Source organism: Haemaphysalis longicornis, unplaced genomic scaffold (genome assembly GCF_048455015.1).
Source record: "Haemaphysalis longicornis isolate Haplotype H1 unplaced genomic scaffold, Haemaphysalis longicornis Haplotype H1 scaffold_7, whole genome shotgun sequence".
In the NCBI taxonomy this organism is placed as follows: domain Eukaryota; kingdom Metazoa; phylum Arthropoda; class Arachnida; order Ixodida; family Ixodidae; genus Haemaphysalis; species Haemaphysalis longicornis.
In genome coordinates, this window is record NW_027526422.1 from 166,502,530 (window position 1) to 166,521,513 (window position 18,984).

General features: G+C 42.6%; 1 protein-coding gene across 1 annotated transcript in view; it reads right to left on the reverse strand.

Moving 5' to 3' along the window:
* Nucleotides 1-18,984, reverse strand: part of LOC144147196 (small G protein signaling modulator 2-like) — a 96,414-nt gene that overhangs the window by 77,023 nt on the left and 407 nt on the right. The gene's annotated exons all lie outside the window — the stretch shown is intronic.

Genomic DNA, 18,984 nt, shown 5'->3' on the forward strand with positions numbered 1-18,984 from the left:
TTCAGACACCAAAGTTTAATGAGCTGCAAAATTAGTTCCAAGCGCTGCATCCAAAAACCCCTTCTCTTATTGCATTCACCAGGGTTCATAGCATTGGAAAATGTAAAGATTGCAGCTTTATGACCAACACTGTTTTGTCAATTGTTCCTCCAAAAATGACTAATTATCTCTAATTATCTCTGGAGCTAATGGACTGACTCAAAATAAGATGGCATGTTTGAAGTCAGCGGGAAAAAAGCAGCAAGACTGACAAGTTTCGCAGAGTTTACTTAACAATTAAAAGAAGTGGTTTTAACAGCAGTGTCCCCCCCTTAAACAGTCTGACAGACATTTCAAAAAAAAAAAAAAACACTGTTCCCTTTTTTCCCTCACCTGAACGCAGAACTTCCTGCTCTACTGCGAGCTGGTTAGTGTTTTTAATTATTGTGAACAAAAAAGCATAGCTTGGAAGCACGGTACGCCATTTCAAGAAGAAATTAGTACTCGGTTAGCCTTCCCACGTGACACCTGTCACATGGTCCGCTTGAAAAATTCACCAAAACCCTTCGTACCTCTCTGCAGGACCAACTTTGCGGTTGGTGAACACTTTTGGGAGCTGTAACTCTTGTGACGCACGTCCGAGCACATTCCATGCTGTCATTAGGAAGGTCATTTTGTGAAAAAGCATGCTTGCAGCCGTGTGCACTAAAACTGGAGTTTGCAAACATTGGACGATTTGAATACCTTTAAAATGGTATTTATCATGGTTCAGTTCATAGTACACTTTTACCGTACGAAGCATTGAATATGTTTTGGTGCCTCAAAATTACAAAAAATGAAAATGTGAAAGTAGACTTTGCCGCAAGACAAATGCATCTTTTAAGCTTCCCTGCATGGCACACATGCGTTTTTGCTGGGAAGAAAACGAATGGGAAGACTGACTCTCCCCCAAAACATCGCAGGTGCGCAAAATGTAAGCATTGCATCGACCAAGTGTAAGTGTATGTTACCCAACAGGGAACACTATTTTCACATGGAGTTTAAGAACTAAAAGGATGTGTTGTTTTCGCTATTAACACGAGCATGGAACTTAGAGTTACCGCTTGTTGGGTATTCTTGCAACGAGATAACTAGTCACACACTAGTAGCATGGCTGGTAAGCACCTCTTTTCACCTACTAGACGAATTGCGATCTACCAAAGAGCTTTCCTGCATTCAAGCATGTTAGGACAATCGTATTCCTTCGTACCAATAGCAATACCATGTTTTTGTTACTTCACTTTGCTGCCTCCCTTTCATCTCAATTTCGTAGCATTTCTGTCATTGAGCACTGGTACATGAATGCCCAGAAGTGTGAAGCCCGGACTGCCCAAGTTATGCTTTTTTTTTACTTGGCTCTGTTTGAAATTTGTGGTGACAGGACCCGCAAACATAGCGCGCACAGTGAGGACACCCTAATCGCTGTCAGGCGTGTAGGCACACTGACTTACAGATCACACGTACGCTCTACCTTTTATTAGCTGTTGTTGCAGCATTCTCGTGGATGTCCGTGAAAGTTAATCCGTGTACGCCACTGGGTGGTGCCAGTTAAACGTAGACCTATCCCTGTTCAAGATAATTTACTCACTTCTAGTTTTTATATTGGTAGTATATTCGATTTACAGTCAAAGGTTTTATATTTCCATTAACGAAAATGTAATGTTACAAACAGCAATTTTTTTTTTACCTAATCGATGATTGCAGCACTGCCCACATTCACTCACATTTTAAAGTATTTTTTGAAACTTGGGATAACCAAGCCCAGAAAACAATAACTGCGGACTATATAACTGACGGAGAAGCAGGGACACACACAATGAGGGACAACCAGATCCCCGCCCTGAAATATTTTCAAGGCAGTGTGCATATAGCAAGGGCTAGCTGGCATTTCTTCCACAAAGTTCTTTCCTTCCCATCTAGCTTCCCCCCTCAGGTCAGTAACAGTGGTAGTCTGTCTGTGGCTAGAAACCAGCAGAGACAGCTTTGGATTCCCAAGCCATTCTGGGAGGAGGGTCGTGTACTACTGTGCACTGCACAGAGTTGGCGACAGCGAATCGGAACACACCGCATGTTCTTCACCTGGTTCTTTCGTTGATGCCACGCACGAGAGCATCTTCTAGGCCCACATGCTTCCACTTACCGCCCGAGTGCATCATTGGCCCTTGAGGTGACTAAACACGAAAACACCGCAAAGTCGCAAACATCAGCACAGAACGCTGGCACAGAAAACTGCCCCATCCGCCGAAATTATTTTCGAACTGCCTCCATTCCAGGCAGTCTTGCTTCTGGACGAAAAGAGAACAACAGCCTTCCTTCGCAGCGCACCCATACAAAAAAAACTTTACCATCCCTTCCTCCAATGAAAGTTGAGAAAAGCCTGAAAGCTGTCTGACATCAAAACTGTGTCAAAAGCGAGCCAAACCTTCGCTGAAAGTGCGTCCAATCGATTGCCAAACCCTCAAAGACCCAAATTGCAAATGAAGAACGGACCCATGCGACAATTTTTCACGCACTAAGTAAGCCCATCTGCGAATGATCTAAATGCATGCCAATACGTGATCTATGAGATAAAGGTATGCTATCGTATTCCTTCCTCACGATCAATGCGTGTACTGTCATATGCAGAACCGTTCCTTTTTTTGCAATTTTAAAAGTAATCTTTTTGACGCAATGACAGCCTTACCAGAGCTTTTCAGCCGACCAACCAGTCTACGGGGAAATGCATTAGTATTTTTATGGGATGCCACCGGACCCACTAAGAAAGCCTTCACTTTAAAAGAGAATTGAATTGAATTGAATTGAATCGAATTGCTTTATTTCCATACAATATACAAAGTTTTATGGTGGATTTGTTGGGAAAAAAGCTGCTCTAGGCAGCTTGACAAGCCCTAAAATCCATGAACAGAGGCAAAAAAGAAGAAAGGTTACCGAAGAGAGAAGAAAGCAGAAAAAAAAGAAGGATTACAAGTAAGTCAATGATGCCTTCAAATGCCATGCTTTTCACAGCTATACAATGTGATGTATACGTCATTGTTGAAGAGTTTTCTGATTAATAAAGTGATAATTTTTTGTAGCAGGCATACTATAAACAAACAACTGCATCACTAAAAAGCACAAAAAAAACAAAAAAATTAATTTTTTTGGAATAAGCAAAACCCAAGAGGCAACCTGGTGGGCACGATTTGGGTTAGGAATCCCCAGGGTGGTTTAAACGAGGTGCTACATCTCCACTCAGACACAACTCATAAAACCCAAATCTGCTGCAGTGTGGAAGACCTTCAGTTTAGAAAGTAAAACAGCAGTGGAATTCTCAGAACACTTTAGATCGGTCGCTTTTATATCCATCGCTTTCAGTGTCCTTAAACTCAACAAGTCATCAGCCACAGTCCGCAATAGGAAGGTGGGCGGCTCAACATTTAAAGCCCTTATTCCCTCTCTCCACCCTCTTTCCTGTCCCCCCCCCCCCAAAAAAAAAAGAAAAAAAAAAACGGCAGTCAGAGGAAAACTTTGCGAAGTTCTTTGAAGATGATGGGCGCAGAGGAGGTAGCTATAACCCCCATCCCCCTGGAGAAATACTCCCTGTTTACTGCCCCGGATATACCACCACATATTTATGCCCCTCAAACATGCCCTAAAATATCTGTAAAGCTGCCGCATTTTTACAGCACACGTATTACAGTTACAGACTTTATTCTTGAAAAGCAAACAACAGAGAGAACATAAGCCAGCTGTTTTACCCCTTGCCGACAAAAACCAGCAGCCTTCCTTCAAGCACTGTCGGCAGGAGCTTCAACTTCCTTGCCCTCGATTCCATAGCCTTTTAGCCAGAAGGCAGATTAATGCCCCATCATACATTATCTGATCAAAGCAGGGGTCCCTGCTCCCTCAAGCACTGCTGCAGAAGCAATGAGGGAATAGTGACCCCCTAATGATGATCGCTAATAATTAAACTGCGACACTGTAATGATGCCTCCGCTAATGATGAAATCGTGACACCCTAATGACAAATGAATAACCGGCCCCTCAACATTAATGCAATGCTGCATGGTAAATGAAACCGCCGTGAAAGGCATCTTGCTAGACACTAAAAGATTCTCTTTCAAGGCAACTTTTCAGTATAGGTTTCGCATGCTGGTATGGTGGTGCCGCTCATTCTGAACTACCAGTGCCGTGTGTCGCATCGTCCTCATCTTTCACTACAGTTGCATAGGGAGCCAGTAGAAAGCGATGCAACACGGGACATTCATGCTGCCTTGCGATTCTGCGGGTAATTAAAAACCTGCGATATTACCTTAAGAACAGTGCAGCTGGTTCCAGAGATGTCAAATGCATGTCATGTGTACTACATTTTCAGCGTTCAAAAAGAAATTGAGAGGGGTGCCCAAAGGCTGCCAAGAAATGCGTTTCTCAAAAGAACATGCCACAGCGACATGGGGTTGTAGCTAAGTGAACTTTGTCGGAAAACAGTGCATAGTTTGCGAAGTTGCATATGGGCCTCCGCATGGTTAACGCAGTTCTCAACAAAACAGAGACCCATTTTTCAAGCCACCTGTAAAACTGCGAGGTTTATGTGGTGGTCTCTCATGGCGAACAGCCAGTAACATGCAATGAGGTACAATGACATGCCATTACCATGTTCACTGTGGAGGCTGTTACTGGCACGAGCGAGTTGACCAAAGATTTTTTTTTTTTGTAAATAACGGCGGCCACAGGTCTGCCTCATTTCCCCTTTACTCAGCAACAGAAGCAATCGTCTATGCTCTACATCCCACCCACACACTACTACATCATCAGCACTTAAAAAGCTGCTCCCCGAAAACAGTACGAGCATCGGATGGCGATGCACCGACACGTCGTTTGGAAAGAGGGAGGGGGGATGGGTGCTGTCGCCAAATCCAGAAGTTGCCGAATCCTGCTGAAAAACTTGTAGTCATTACTAACACCCAGGCAGGGCTCAACGCATACTACCTGCAGCATTCCTCAATTTCGAGTCTCCCGTCTCGAGCTTTACACATCCATCACAGTTACATTCAATAAACAGTTTGGTTCTTTGAAATATTGACACTGCACTGCTACTACCCTTGGTCAAATATGCAGCACAGCTATTCCACCACAAAGCATGGGAGCCTTTGCAGAATGCACGAAACATGGAAGTACAATATGCAACTTAGTACAGTATTTATTCGATTATAAGGCAGTCACGATTATAAGGCGAGGGTGCCGTTTGGGGAGTCAAAAAAATTGCCATCTATACTGAATAATATATATATATATATATTTATATATATACTCGGCTTCAAAGATAAGGCAGGGTATGGCTTTAAGACTATGGATTTTGGAAAAAAAAACTTGCCTTATATATTCGAATAAAAACAGTAGGTATGCACTTTTCGAAACAAAACAAGAAGCCCCTACCCCCCCTCCTTATGTGCTGTTTGTTGTCCAAATTTTGCCCTCCATTTTTGCAGCAGACAGAGATACCTGCACTTTGCTATAACTAATGAGATGCAATTCCTGGAGATCACTTGCATCCTGGAGTGTATTTATGAGTCTGCAGACGGCCACGAAATTCAAGAAAAGTAGCACTACCCCGCACAGTTTTGAGCGAGCAAAAACCAAGGTTTGAGCTGTCTGATCAGTTCTAGAAAACCAACATGCCTCGTATCTCACAGCCGATGAGGTGATTAACACGCTCCCCTTCAAAACAAAATGCTAACTTTTTCTCCAAGTTGGTAATAAGCGAAAAAATGCCTTACAAAATGCAAGCAAAAATTAACAAAATTTCCCCGCATTTCCCCGAGGGGAAGAATGTGAAAGTGCGAATGCAGGAGTTGAATTTGCGCGGTTCGGTAATGTTCGCGAAAGAGAGATCACACACACACACACAACTACAAAGAAAGAAAGATGCATTTATTCACAGACACCTATTTGTGCTGTCGTTGTACTTGATTGCTAGAGCGGATCTCAGCTTTGAAATTTCGTGTCAGTACTCCTTTAAGCGGGTGCATTAGCCCTTCTCACGCCCGATTCCTGGCCAATCCCCCACGTGGGTATGTGCCATGCACAGACACCTATTTGTGTTGTCGTTGTACTTGATTGCTAGAGCGGATCTCAGCTTTGAAATTTCGTGTCAGTACTCCTTTAAGCGGGTGCATTAGCCCTTCTCACGCCCGATTCCTGGCCAATCCCCCACGTGGGTATGTGCCATGTCAGCGGCCAGGCAGCGCGCGCCCATCTCCCCCCGTTGCCAAGGAAGACGAGGAGATTCCTGGCCAATCCCCCACGTGGGTATGTGCCATGTCAGCGGCCAGGCAGCGCGCGCCCATCTCCCCTCGTTGCCAAGGAAGACGAGGAGCGCGCGCACCCGCAGCTGTTGCTATGTGGACGGACGGCGGTCAACGGAATTCAGGGTCGCTTATAAAGTGCATTCGCACTTAAAAAAATTAAAACAGGAGGAGACAGCCAAGATAAAGATCATCATTATGCACGATGCAACTGCACTTAGATGCAAAAAGAATGCTGGTACCTGTAAATAAAACAACAAACAGCTTGCCAATTTAATGCTCTGAAGCACTGTGATCCAGCTAGAGTTTTCAACAGAGTTAATCAAGTTTAATAATAAACCCACCATGTTTTCATAACTGTCATGGCATCCTCAAGCATTACAGAGCATGGATTTTAGTTTTTTCCACCAAACAATACTCTGACTTTGAACACAGTTCCGAACTGTGAAACCTGGCTGGCTTCCTACCATAGAAAGCGAACATAACCGCTACATCTACCACGGGTCACTACCGGTACAGCTCCACGAGCGCAAAGATCCTATTTTACTTTTACTTTAATTTCCAGTTTTATTTTTAGAGCCACCTGCTACAACCAGCTGCTGAGTGCAAACGTCGCTAGTGCTGGGCTGTAAACAGGCATGAAATCAACGCGGCTCAAACAGCTTTTCTTTTTATTTGGTTTTAGGTGAAGCAACAAATTTATGATGACAGGGTGCAAGCAGGGGATGAAGCAGCACAGTTTTTGAGCTTGCGTATATTATATATATGCCTTCATTTTGCACACGTTTCTTTCCCTTTTTGTATAACATCCATACAGAGCACACCAGCTCAAAATTATAGGCTGAACCTCATGCGTTTGTTCGTTTTTGATATCCCTTCAGACAAAGAATGCAAAACTTCTCAGCACCTGACAGCAGTAACTTCATCTGCCGACAATGCTCCCCAGGTATTACATACTTTTATATTATTATTTGGCATTTCCAAATATATTTTTTACAACTACTACTGTCTTTATTCCCCATCTTCCACTACAATGAAAGTGTGAAGAAAGAGGAATAAAAAAGCAAACAAAATAAATAAATATACCTGAGTAATTTGTGAACAGGCACTGCACTCTCAGATATTTTCCTAGCTGTTTTCCATTATTCCTCCGCTAATAATCAGACCAAACCTTATCTATCCCTCCTGGAATCCTCTTTTTAATGATGCTGTGCAAGAGCAGTGCTTACAGAAACAAAAGTAGTGTCTTGGACAGACTAGGCTGAAACGGCAGAGTGCTGACTAAAATATATCGTCAAAAGATGTTAGGTGTGACAGCAGGAGACAGCAATGATATAAAGCACGCCAACGAGAGTGCCAACAACAGCTGCTGTGCAAATTCACCGGTATTATAGCACCAGCAGCACATACAAAAACGAAAAACGGCATGTTGGTGGTCTGAATGTGCTTTCGTCATGAGCCAACTGGCTAAGCATTGCCCGTTTTTGCAGTCACTTTGCAGAAAATGCCATTGTGTACCACACACAGTTAAAACAATGAAGGTTTGTGCATGGGCTGTGTCAGCTTGGCCCGAGTAAAATGTGCTTCAAGATAAGGTAAACAAGGGGGAACTCTAATTAACTGGAAGACGAAACCCCTTCACTCGTACAGTGACGGCGGCCAGTATAGTGCACCCGCTCAGATACTTTATCTCATTATTATGTTTTTTTCATTATCATCTTCGCTCCCACATTGTAGGCGTCATTCATTGAGTGCTCTGATGTTTCAGCCTGTACATTATTCCACATGTTTTCATGAAGTTGTGCTTCTGGATGAAAACTATACAGGACACGCTATTTACCCGCATCATCACCAACCATCAGTTGCATGCTGTGTCTTCAAGTACCTGTAAAGTTGTTCTGTAGCCTGGCATTTTGTTTTGCAATTCAAGCCCGGCAATTCATGCGCGATGCAGCAGAAAATTGATTAACAGCGGTGTTAGGTGGTGCCTCACACCTAAACCCACCTAAATGAGACCAAATCACCCTTATTTCCAATAAAAATGTGTACAGTTGTTTGAAAAGACCTTTTTCCAATTAAAAAAAAAAAACATCACAGGACTTCTCAACAAACGTCTGCAATTGCTGGGGCTCAACCCTGAGCCGTTGGCATCAGAATTAGTGACTCTACCTCTAGGCCACACAATCCGAACATTGGGCTGCCTAAACCCTTTCGGCGCTAGTGGTGTCAACTGATGCCATCACATAAAAGTTCCTCTAGCGAGTAGAGAACGAAACCAAAAGTGCTAGTTTTTTGGTGAATTGTTCTTCATTGATGCCTATTGCGTAGATATAACTGTCATATCATTTTAGTGGAGCTCCACACTACAAAGAAGAAGCTCCGGTAAAGACGAATTTACGACATTGAGGCTGCAAAAAATAGCGGTCGGAGTTTTATTTCCAAGCTTGTAAATCTATAAATACGTGCACATTACGAAGCTGATTTTTGTTTGTAGGTTCATGTAGTCATAAAGCTGAGGAAGATATGCAAAAGTAATGTCTTTGCTCAACATAAAATTTTGTATTGCCAGATGTCCTAATTAATTGTCACATTAATAAATCTTTAATTACTTGCCCTTCCAGCTCTATTTTCTGTTTGGGGGCTTATGGGATCCTAAGATTTAAGAAAACGCACAGAAAACAGTTTTGCTTAAAAAACAGTGCTCAAACCACCAGATGGCGCTAGGTGTATACAAGAAGTAATGGGCCATATGGAACCATAACCCATCCGTATGGGTCCGTATGGATCCATAACCCATATGGAAACAGGCTATCGCATCTGCAGCCCTATCGATAATGCTTTGAATAACAGAAAAATTGTCCATGCAATTCTCATTGTGACAAATTTGCACTGATGAATTGAATTCAGTTAGCCCACCCTCCTCGCCATTTCGCATCCCAGGTTTCCCTTTTGGTGAGGATTCAAGCCGTTAACAACTGACAATGACACGGCTTTTTGTGCAGTGACGCCACTACTGTCTACAAAGTGAAGGTAAAAAAAACAATGTACGTAGTAGACGACGTCACCTGCCAAAAGAAAGTAATTTCTACGCAGCATAACGCCCAAAACCCAAAACAAGCACAATAAAATACTCACGACGTGAGAGAATGAACGCAAAAGGCACACATGGAAAGCACGCAGGCGGCAGCTTGCGTTAACCTGCAATTACAAACATTAAAACAATCCTAAAGTGCGAAAGGAAAATGCCTGTGTTGGTTAATTTTAGTACCGTGAATACGAATTCAATTATACACCTCCGACAGCACCCGTCAAAATGGGTATCACCGCTTGCACATTTTTGCATGCCCGAATTCTGGCAGTTCTATACACCGCAGTTGCACCTTGGCTATGAAGCGCACCATAGTGAAGGGCTTTAGAATAATTCTGACCACCTAAAGATCTCTAATGTGCGCCGCATTTTTTTTGTGCTACAATTTACAACACGCCATTCCATATAGTGGAAAATGGAGCAAAAATGCGGGAAATTTGCCAGCTTTAAATTTTCGTTTTTAAACAAATCAAGAAGTGGTTGGCAATGAACAAAAAAAAAATAAGGACTTGCAAAAAGTTTGATATTTCGGTTAAGGGGGCTCACTGGTCTTTAACCAAAAAAGTTTATTTTTGCAGTTATGATGATGAAAATTTAAGGACACATGTAGTTTCTCATTCTGATTGTAGATATCAAATTTGCTTTTTGAGTAAAATGATTATATTGAAATTTATTTGGATTTTTATATTCAATTTTTTGACAGCCTTTGTAAAAAAACTGCTGGAGGGATGGAGCTAAACAGGGAACCAGTGAACTGTGCACTAATCAAAGAGTGCAATAAGACTAACATCATCGTTCTATCTGGTCTGTAGCAGAAGTTACGACCATTTGAAGTTTGGGCTTGAAAGGTGGCAACCAGAAAAACCGGTTTTGCCTTCCAGGCCCAAACTTCAAATGGTCGCAACTTCTGCTACAGACCGGATAGAACGATAATGTTAGTCTTATTGCACTCTTTGATTTGTGCAGAGTTCACTGGTTCCATGTTTAGCTGCATCCCTCCTGCAGTTTTTTTACAAAGGCTGTCAAAAAATTGAATACAAAATCCAAATAAATTTGAATATAATCATTTTACTCAAAAACAAATTTGATATCTACAATCACAATGAGAAACTACATGTGCTCCCCAATTTTCATCATCATAACTGCAAAAATAAAGTTTTTGATCAAAGACCCATGTGCCCCCTTAAAAGATATATTTTGCTTTCAGTGCTTCTTTATTTATCAGCCTCGCTACCTCCTTTAGTTGCTTGCTATCTTGACTAATGTTCTTTATCTTCAATAGCAAGTTTTTTCTGGATGCTGTTACTGATGCCTCAATTTAGACGATCCAGGGAAACCCAGGTTCTCAGAGATGACATGGTTTTGACATTTATTCCCACAGGAAAACATCCCCTTAATCTCGCAAACTGAAACCTGAGGCATGATTGCGTAGACACCCCCCAAAAAAGGACGAAATACAAATGGTTTGGTACATCCAAACAAAACTATAAAAAGTGAAAATATAAAACAAAGAAGAAGTGTATAAAAGGCAGGCACAGAAAAAAGCCCGTCTAAGGTCCAGGTCAAGTTGTCCAAACTTGTTGAAAAAAATCGCAGCAGTCAATCGATCGCTGCTTGGAAACTCTTTCAAGGATGACCTTTTCCCCTTGTCAACAAATATCAGCTTCCCGACACCAACAACCCTTTGCAGCATCAAACTACCCTCGGTGCTGTGACAAAGTGATTGATTTTTCTTCGGCTATTTATTACGTCTAGGCCTGTACACATGCACATGTGTGTTTGCAAGCAGTGCAAAAGGGGGGGGGGGTCTCTACCTTGCTTGGTGTCCTCTTTATGCGCAGAAGCAAACAGCAAGATGTTGTTTCAGGCAGCATTACTAACACATGGAACGCATATTTTCTGTTCAGTTTCTCAGTTAAAAAATTTTTGTTTCTTTTCTCCAGGTGTTGTTTATGCGCACTGCAAAAAAAAAAAAAAAACGAAATGCTGTGAGCAACTGCGCACACGGAGCAACAGTCAAATTTTTTAACACCAAAACGTTTTTTAATGGACTGCCCGATTATTTGAAAGTCAGTGAGTCACTGACTGTGCAAACTGGCGTGTAATCAATTACATTTTTTGCTATATTGTTTACCATTAACTTATATTTTTTATTATCCCTCTATTACCCTTTATATTTTTCTGATCTTTTATCCCTTACTATCCTTTATATACAGTGAACTCCCTTATGCCGAACCACATGGGAATGTTTGTTTGGTTTTCCATAGACGCAATGCAAAAAAATTTCGCTTAGGACGAAGAGCCTTGCACGCATTCTTCGGTTAAGACGAACAACTTTCGGGGTAACCAGCACTGCTGGCAATTTTGGGTAGCGAACACGGCGATCTTGGCGGGTCCGGAGGGGCATTCACGCGACCAGAGTGGAAAAAAAGTAGAAGAAAACCACGGTGCGAAGCGAATTCGGCCGCACGGAGGAAAGGAGAAAAAAAAAAGACACGCGGATAAAGCTACCACTTCTTTCAACCTTCAACCCGCGAAGCCAGCAGCAAAAAGCAAAGAAAAACAAAGAGTGAGGGCGAGTTTTGTGCCCACTCTGCTCTGGAGGAGAGAGGTAGAAAACTAGGCGGATAAAAAAATTTAAAAAAAAATGCAACGGAGACTTCCTGTTCATGAACATAGCAGCTCTCCTGACCAATGCCGTTTCTCGAGTCCCACCGCGTCATCACTGAGAAAGCGAGGAGTTCCCTCTCTGTCTCTGCTGCGCTGTTGCTTGAAGTAGCAAGTGCACGCTCTCCATCGGCGCTTGGACTGAATAAAACCATGCAAGAGCTCTTGAAGACAGTCTTCTATCAAGTTGCACACTCAAAGAATTTTTTTTTTGTCTTTTTCCTCCACTGAAGTCTACTTCATTCGCAGTCTTGAAGCAAGATATTTGCACGCACCTGGGTATGTTGCCGATTTGGAAGGGCTTCCGATAAGACGAACTTCTGATAAGATGAATCAATTATCATGATCCCTTTGAGTTCGTCTTTACAAGAGTTCACTGTATTTCCTTATCTTTAATCCTTTATATTGCTTATGTTCCTTGAAGCCCTAGCACACCCAATAAAAAACGAATGTAACAGAATACAGGAGAAGCAAATTACATCACAGCATCAACATATACTGTACTGTGCATCAATAAAGCGAATAAATTTCAACCTTGATGACAATTGGCATTGGGTAAGAGTCTGGATGTGTGATTTATTATGGTCAGCAGTGCACATAATCCGAATAAATACATCGTGGTAATAAATTTCGTAAGCATTTGACCTCAGTAAATCATTATTTCTCCCTCCTAATTCGACGGATGTTTTTCAAGTAAACTCCATATGTAATACGTGCATATAGGATCCTGACGTGAGACGTGTGAAACTCCTAGCAGTGCATTACTAAACTTATTTTAAAAAACGCAGCTTTCCTGAAGGAGAGTTCTGCGTAGCTCCCAGCCAACTTATATACGGTGGTCCTGAATGCTTCAACTGGTTTGTTTTAGTAGTTAGTGCGACATTCCAACATGCAAGCACACAAGACTCACCTGATCACATCAGTATGGGACATATTAATTCATGACGGAAGGTCTCAAAAAGCATCGCGCGCCAATGTGGAAATTTTTATAAATCCATCAAAATGCTCCCAACGACCTAGTCTGCTTCTTTTAGAAATAGCACACATCTGTACTGAAATAAAAAAAATAAACAAGAAATGCATTTCAGTTTATCCAGCCTTCATTTGATGGCGCTAGCAGTCTTCCATGTGAGAGTTTTATTTTTTTATTTCAGTACAGAAGTGACATATTTCCAGAATAAGCAAACTAGGCCGTTTGGAGCATTTTCATAAATCTGCAAAACTTTTCGTATTTGGTGCACAATGGCTCTTAAGCCCGTGGGAACTGTGACGTGGCAATGTTAACAGGTGAGTCCCCTTTAAGGGCGCGCTGCACTTCTGATCAAATGTCATTGTTCCAGGTTCTGATGAATCAAAGTCAATTCTAATGATGTAAATACTGTGTGAAATGTATTTATTCAATTATTAAAGCTTGACTTCATCCTACATGGTATGCAAGGTTGCATACACTAGGCAATCATCAGTAAAAAAATCAGTTTGCACAGGTGCTCTAATGTGTGGATAAGTATCGTTGATGCAAGCCATAAATTCTCCCATATCTATTGCTAACATCGGTGCACGCTAAAGCAGCATTGTAACTGTGACAAAGCAGTTAGTAACATACGAAACCACATTTTAGCATACCTAACTAAAAATCAGTTAACAGGAGAGGTTAATAATCTATAGATAACCTTTTTTATAGGCTTATTTTCTACAAAGGTGGAAAATAAGATGTAAGCTAACATTGTCATTTTACAGAACAATAAAACTGACTGCAGACCAAACATAACATTTCCAAGTATGAACATTTTGGTTCAACGTGTGTACGGAATTTATAAACACAGCTGTGAGAAATGTATATTTTTTTGAGTGGCAAATTAATTTCCCTTAAGATGATTTATTTCTATCAAACTGTTGCACTGTTACAGATAACCAAACCAGTTAAGCAATATGCACTTTGCCAACTAAACCGAAAAGAGGAACAAAATTGGCTAACTAAAAAACCTCGCACATCTTTTCGGGGAGTAATTTGATATTTAAGTGGCTCAGGAGCGGGATCTAAAAAGACTCGAGAACGTCGATGGGAGCCTCAGCTTTCCCCCATCCATTTGTGCACGAAAATCCTACTCTCGCATCCTGTGCCGTGAGCCCAAGCAATTGCCCTGCTGCCAAGAAATTAGCCTTTACTTCAACTCTCTAGGCAGTCGAACAGGTGATTTGAAAAGGAGACCGCCACTTCTGCCATCTAATAACTAATAACTGCCGCTGTTGGCAAAGCCCTCGCAATTTCTTGTAAAAGGCGTTCTTTTATTTGTTCCTACCCCCAGAAAAGTGAAACACTTAGCTGACCAATCCTTGATACTCCCGAAATTAGAATATGCATGCATTGCCTGAAATCCTTATACTAAAACTAACACTGATGCATCAGAAAAAATTCAGCGGAGGGCAGTTTGTTTCATTTATTCTCTCTATAAACCTGGTAGTTGTGTCACTAATGTTATGCTTTCAAATGGTATCCCAACTTTACAGTCAAGACGCAGATTCTTGCGCCTAAAATTTTTGTACCTCCTTTCAAACCGCAAGCTTGCTCCAAACCCTCACCCCTACCTCGCACCACTAAGAACGCATCAGACCCGACATTCACACGCACTTTCTTTAACACCATACTTTGCCCGTACAAACTTGTTCAAATTTTCTTTTTTTTCCTCGTACCATTGAAGAGTGGAACGGTTTGCCTACAAGCACAGTTTACACTCACCTGAGCTTATTTACGCCAAAATTTGAAATTGTTTTTCTAACTATTGCAACTGTTCCGCGTTTCCCTCCCCACTCTTTTCTTTCGGTGCTTTTGCATAAAAATGTTACGCTTCCCGCTCTTCATTTTCTTCATTCTTTTGCTGATGTTGTATTAAAATGTTGTGTATGATAACTGCATTATCTTGCCCCTCCTGCTTTGGCCTCTGGCCAGCAGTATTTGTAAATAAATAAACAAATAAATAAAATAACAAATAAACCGCAGTGCCATGCACACCCTTCTTTTACCCCTGCCCTGTCTCCCTCAGGGAGGGTGGAATAATCAAACCCTTTGTGCGAGCCGACTCCTGTGTTTTATTATTCAGCACAGTGACGATGCGTTGCTAGTGCACACGCATTGAGTGGGTGCTTGCTATACATGTGTTTGCATGGTGAACGAAATAAGGACAGCAGTCAAAGTCTAGCGTGGCCTCACGTTCCTTCTTCACGGTGCTGATCATCTATTATGCTAGTAATCATGTACTGCCTCAGCTCTGTCATTTTGCATCACCTCACGTGGTTGCCTCACAATTAATTTTTGTTATATTGCTCGCTGGTCACAAAAACACAGTGTGCGCTGCACTGGAAGTGAAAGTGTGTTTAATATTAAAAGGGGCCATGCAGACAAAGCACAAGTTTGGTTCGTTCAAAAGATTGCCTCGTTAGAATCATAATGACACCACTTCTAATGTAAGCTTCGCTCGAATAAGCTATACAATTAGGAAAAAAAAAGAATGGCCATCGACCCACTAGCTCATTTCCCGTAACAGAATTTGTCATATGCCCAGCTGTGCAATTAGCTGAGGCCAGCAAAAGCAAATTAGACAAGGCTTATAAGCTTGCCGAACGAGCCATTTGCACTTGAATTTAGGGCACATACCTTTTAAAGCAGTAATAATTTTGAGTGAATAGTGGCAGTTACAAAAGTAGACGTAAACATAGAAGTATCAATGAGTACTGCTGTTGGTACTGTGCGCACTATCCTTGTTTTAGCTGCATAGCAATGCGGCGCTTTGGGGTTGTCTTAGACAACACTGGCCAATTGGCGTAAGCTTATTTGTTAAACGAACACCATGTTTCACAAAGCGATTATTTTCTAATCTAACAAAAACAAGCCAGGTACAAATATGGTCGAAAACAAAGCAAACGTAGAAAACGGCTTGCCACGGTATGGTGGCGCCATCTACCTTGTAAACCGGGCTCCGCAGCAGCTTCAAGACCTGTTCTTGTGATGTCATTGCAGACGTCATCAAAACACACGATTTGGTAGGAGAATCAAAATTTTAACCTAACCGGATTAATTTCTCAGTGAATAAACCATCGTTTGCTTCCGGACAAACACTATAGGGGCACTATAAAACACGAAATCTTCGAAGAAAACAAACTTGTATTTTGCCTAAGCTGTACAGCAGCAAACTGCAAAACAAAATGACTAACAGCAAAGCAACAAGACGGTTAAGTGCTACAGGGTGGAACAAAAAAAAAAAAAATTTAAAAGGTGATGTCACGACTTGTCAGCCTTGCTCTTTCCGAATACATTCTGCGCATTACTCTCAACCCGGACGACGTTTGATGACTACAGTGCTGATCATATTCTAGATGCTTTCAGCCCTCCATGTAATTACCACCCTTCTGCCCTTATTGCGTCTGCTTTCATAGCATTACAACTTTTGTTTTAACATCCGAAAAATTTGGGATGACCATAATAAAAGTGAGCCAAATTTTGCAAAAGTAAAGTTACAATAAAAAAACATAGGGCTCTGTCTAACACAACATGATTGTAAGTAGGAATAGTTGGTACGCTCTAAATTTTGATTAAACAGCGCAGCTTCAGCAAGGATGAACACAGAAAGCGACACAGTGCTGGTGTCAGTCTTGTTCATTCGTACTCGCGTGCTGTTTAACCAAGAACATGTATTTTTACATTTTGCATGGTGTAGCCCTTATATTGTAACGCTGCTGACAACGTAATATATATATATATACTCATGGAAGAAAGAGGACAGCGATGACGTGATTTTGTGCACATGAAATGATCCGCGCTTAAAAAATTTACAATTAAAGCGGCCCTGCAGCACTTACTATCGACTACTCGCAATGTATTTCGGGGTAAAGTTTATTGCCCTAGCAATCTCCTCCCGCAAGAATTATGAAAATCCGTTCACTATCACCGAAACCACGCACGATGAGAAAAGGCCCATAAATGTTCCCTCTCAACTCGACCGGAGAGGGGGGTAGCTTGTGCCAATCTCTTCAGCGGCCTCCGATATATCACAGGCCGGGGAGTTTTCTCTTTTTCCCCAAACGTCGAGGGCCTATTTTCGGTCTGGTGCCACAAAAAAGCAGGCATGGCTGCTTGCTCGCAAGCAAGCGCTCGGGCTGGTAGGGCGTTTTTGAAGCAATAAACGTTTGTTGTTGAGTGGTCTTGTTGAAAGGGGAGTATTGAGTTTGTCCCTCAAACACCACGTGCACTCAAAACACAAAAGAAACGCCAAAACTGAAACTGTGCGTACAGGTCCATGCACAGAAGAGGTTGGTACACGTACAGCGCCGACGACGGCGGATTGTCACAGGAGATGCGAGAAATAAGCCGCAAAGTTGACCAGCAACAGCCAATGGGACAGCCATGGCATCAATGACATCGTTTAGGCTATGCCAGGGGTGCATAACGAGGAGAACTGAAGAGAGTGTGGTTGGTTTTTCTGCGCGTCTTTGACAGCAATTTGCGCGCTCACCGCTTCACGTGCGCGTGTAATATTTGGCTCAGCTATTCCTGACAGTGTAATCTAAACGTTGCACAGGTTTACTTGCACTGCTCAAAGAGCGTTGCAGGGTCCCTTTAAAAAAGAGTGCTCGCCGGCCTTATAGCAATAACAGCCTGTAATTGTTTTTGTATCTCTGAGAATAAGGCACGCTGCATGCTCCATTATGGTGCTTTCAGTTGGCCCTTCTTTTAATTGAGCTAGCAAGCCAAGCATTAATTTGCCTGGATATTCTATTGCCAGGAAAATTAAAGGATGTTCTTTACCTCCCATTTTGGGCAGATCGTACCTGAATATGTACTTCATAATATTATGAACGCATGAAAGCCTGCCTCTACCTGAACTTAAATTGCATATGGTTTGCATGGGAATTCTGAGTTTGTGTTTTTTTATCTCTGCAATAAAAAAAAAGAACAAAATGCACGAGCTGCTGAGTACACAAATGTCCAGAATTTGGTTTGGACATAATACAAAAGATATTAATGAAACAGCGAACTTTGAAAACACGATAATCTAGTAAGAACTTTCTTCAAACAAACGCGTTACTGAATTCATTCGTTTGCCCAGATGTACCTGCTAAATGAATAAGTGATATGCAATTATCCATTCTAGCGTAACTACCGCGCCGACTGCTACCTATAAAAGCCACAAGACAATGTTATCTTATGCTCAGAAAATAAAATCAATCGCGAACGTCGACAAAACAGATGCAATGAAAGCCTCTCCGCGCAAGTCGGCTCTCCCGCAGGGCGCGCCCAGAAGCCGACAACACGCCCCAAAGCGGAACCATAATCGAGCATCCGCGGGAGACGCAAATTAGGCCGAGATAGGCACGATACTCGCAACACACACTCGCCAATGTAACCGCGCTAATCGCAGTCGGAGGTTCATCGACCGAGCCAGAGATCCAGACCCCCGGGGCAACGCGCAACAGGCTTTTCCACCCAGCGTGCATGCGCGCAGTACTGTCGGCGACGCTAGCCGTCACACTTATGCTAACTGAATTTCAGCATACACCGATAAGTGCTACGTATTTCGTGCACACGACGAGCTAGCCAAGATTTGAAGCCGTTCGGCTTCGTCACGAAGCGATCGGGAATAGGCGTCGATCGGCGCAATGCAGTACGCTCGGCCGCGCCGCGGTGCAGGCTCGACCCGGACGCGTGCAATATGGTCAGCAAACGCGAGCTCGCGAGGCCGAGTTCAGACGCACGGACGCTAGCATCTTCTCCGTCCCGAGTCCAACTCCAAGCTGGACCACTTTCGCGCAAACAGGCGCTTTTCCGGTTGCAAATGCGCGCAATGCGTGCCCGGTCGCGCGATCGCGCGCTCACCAGCTGCGTACACGCGAGTTCCCGCAGCGATCGCCGCTTTGCACGCGCAGCAGGGGCGG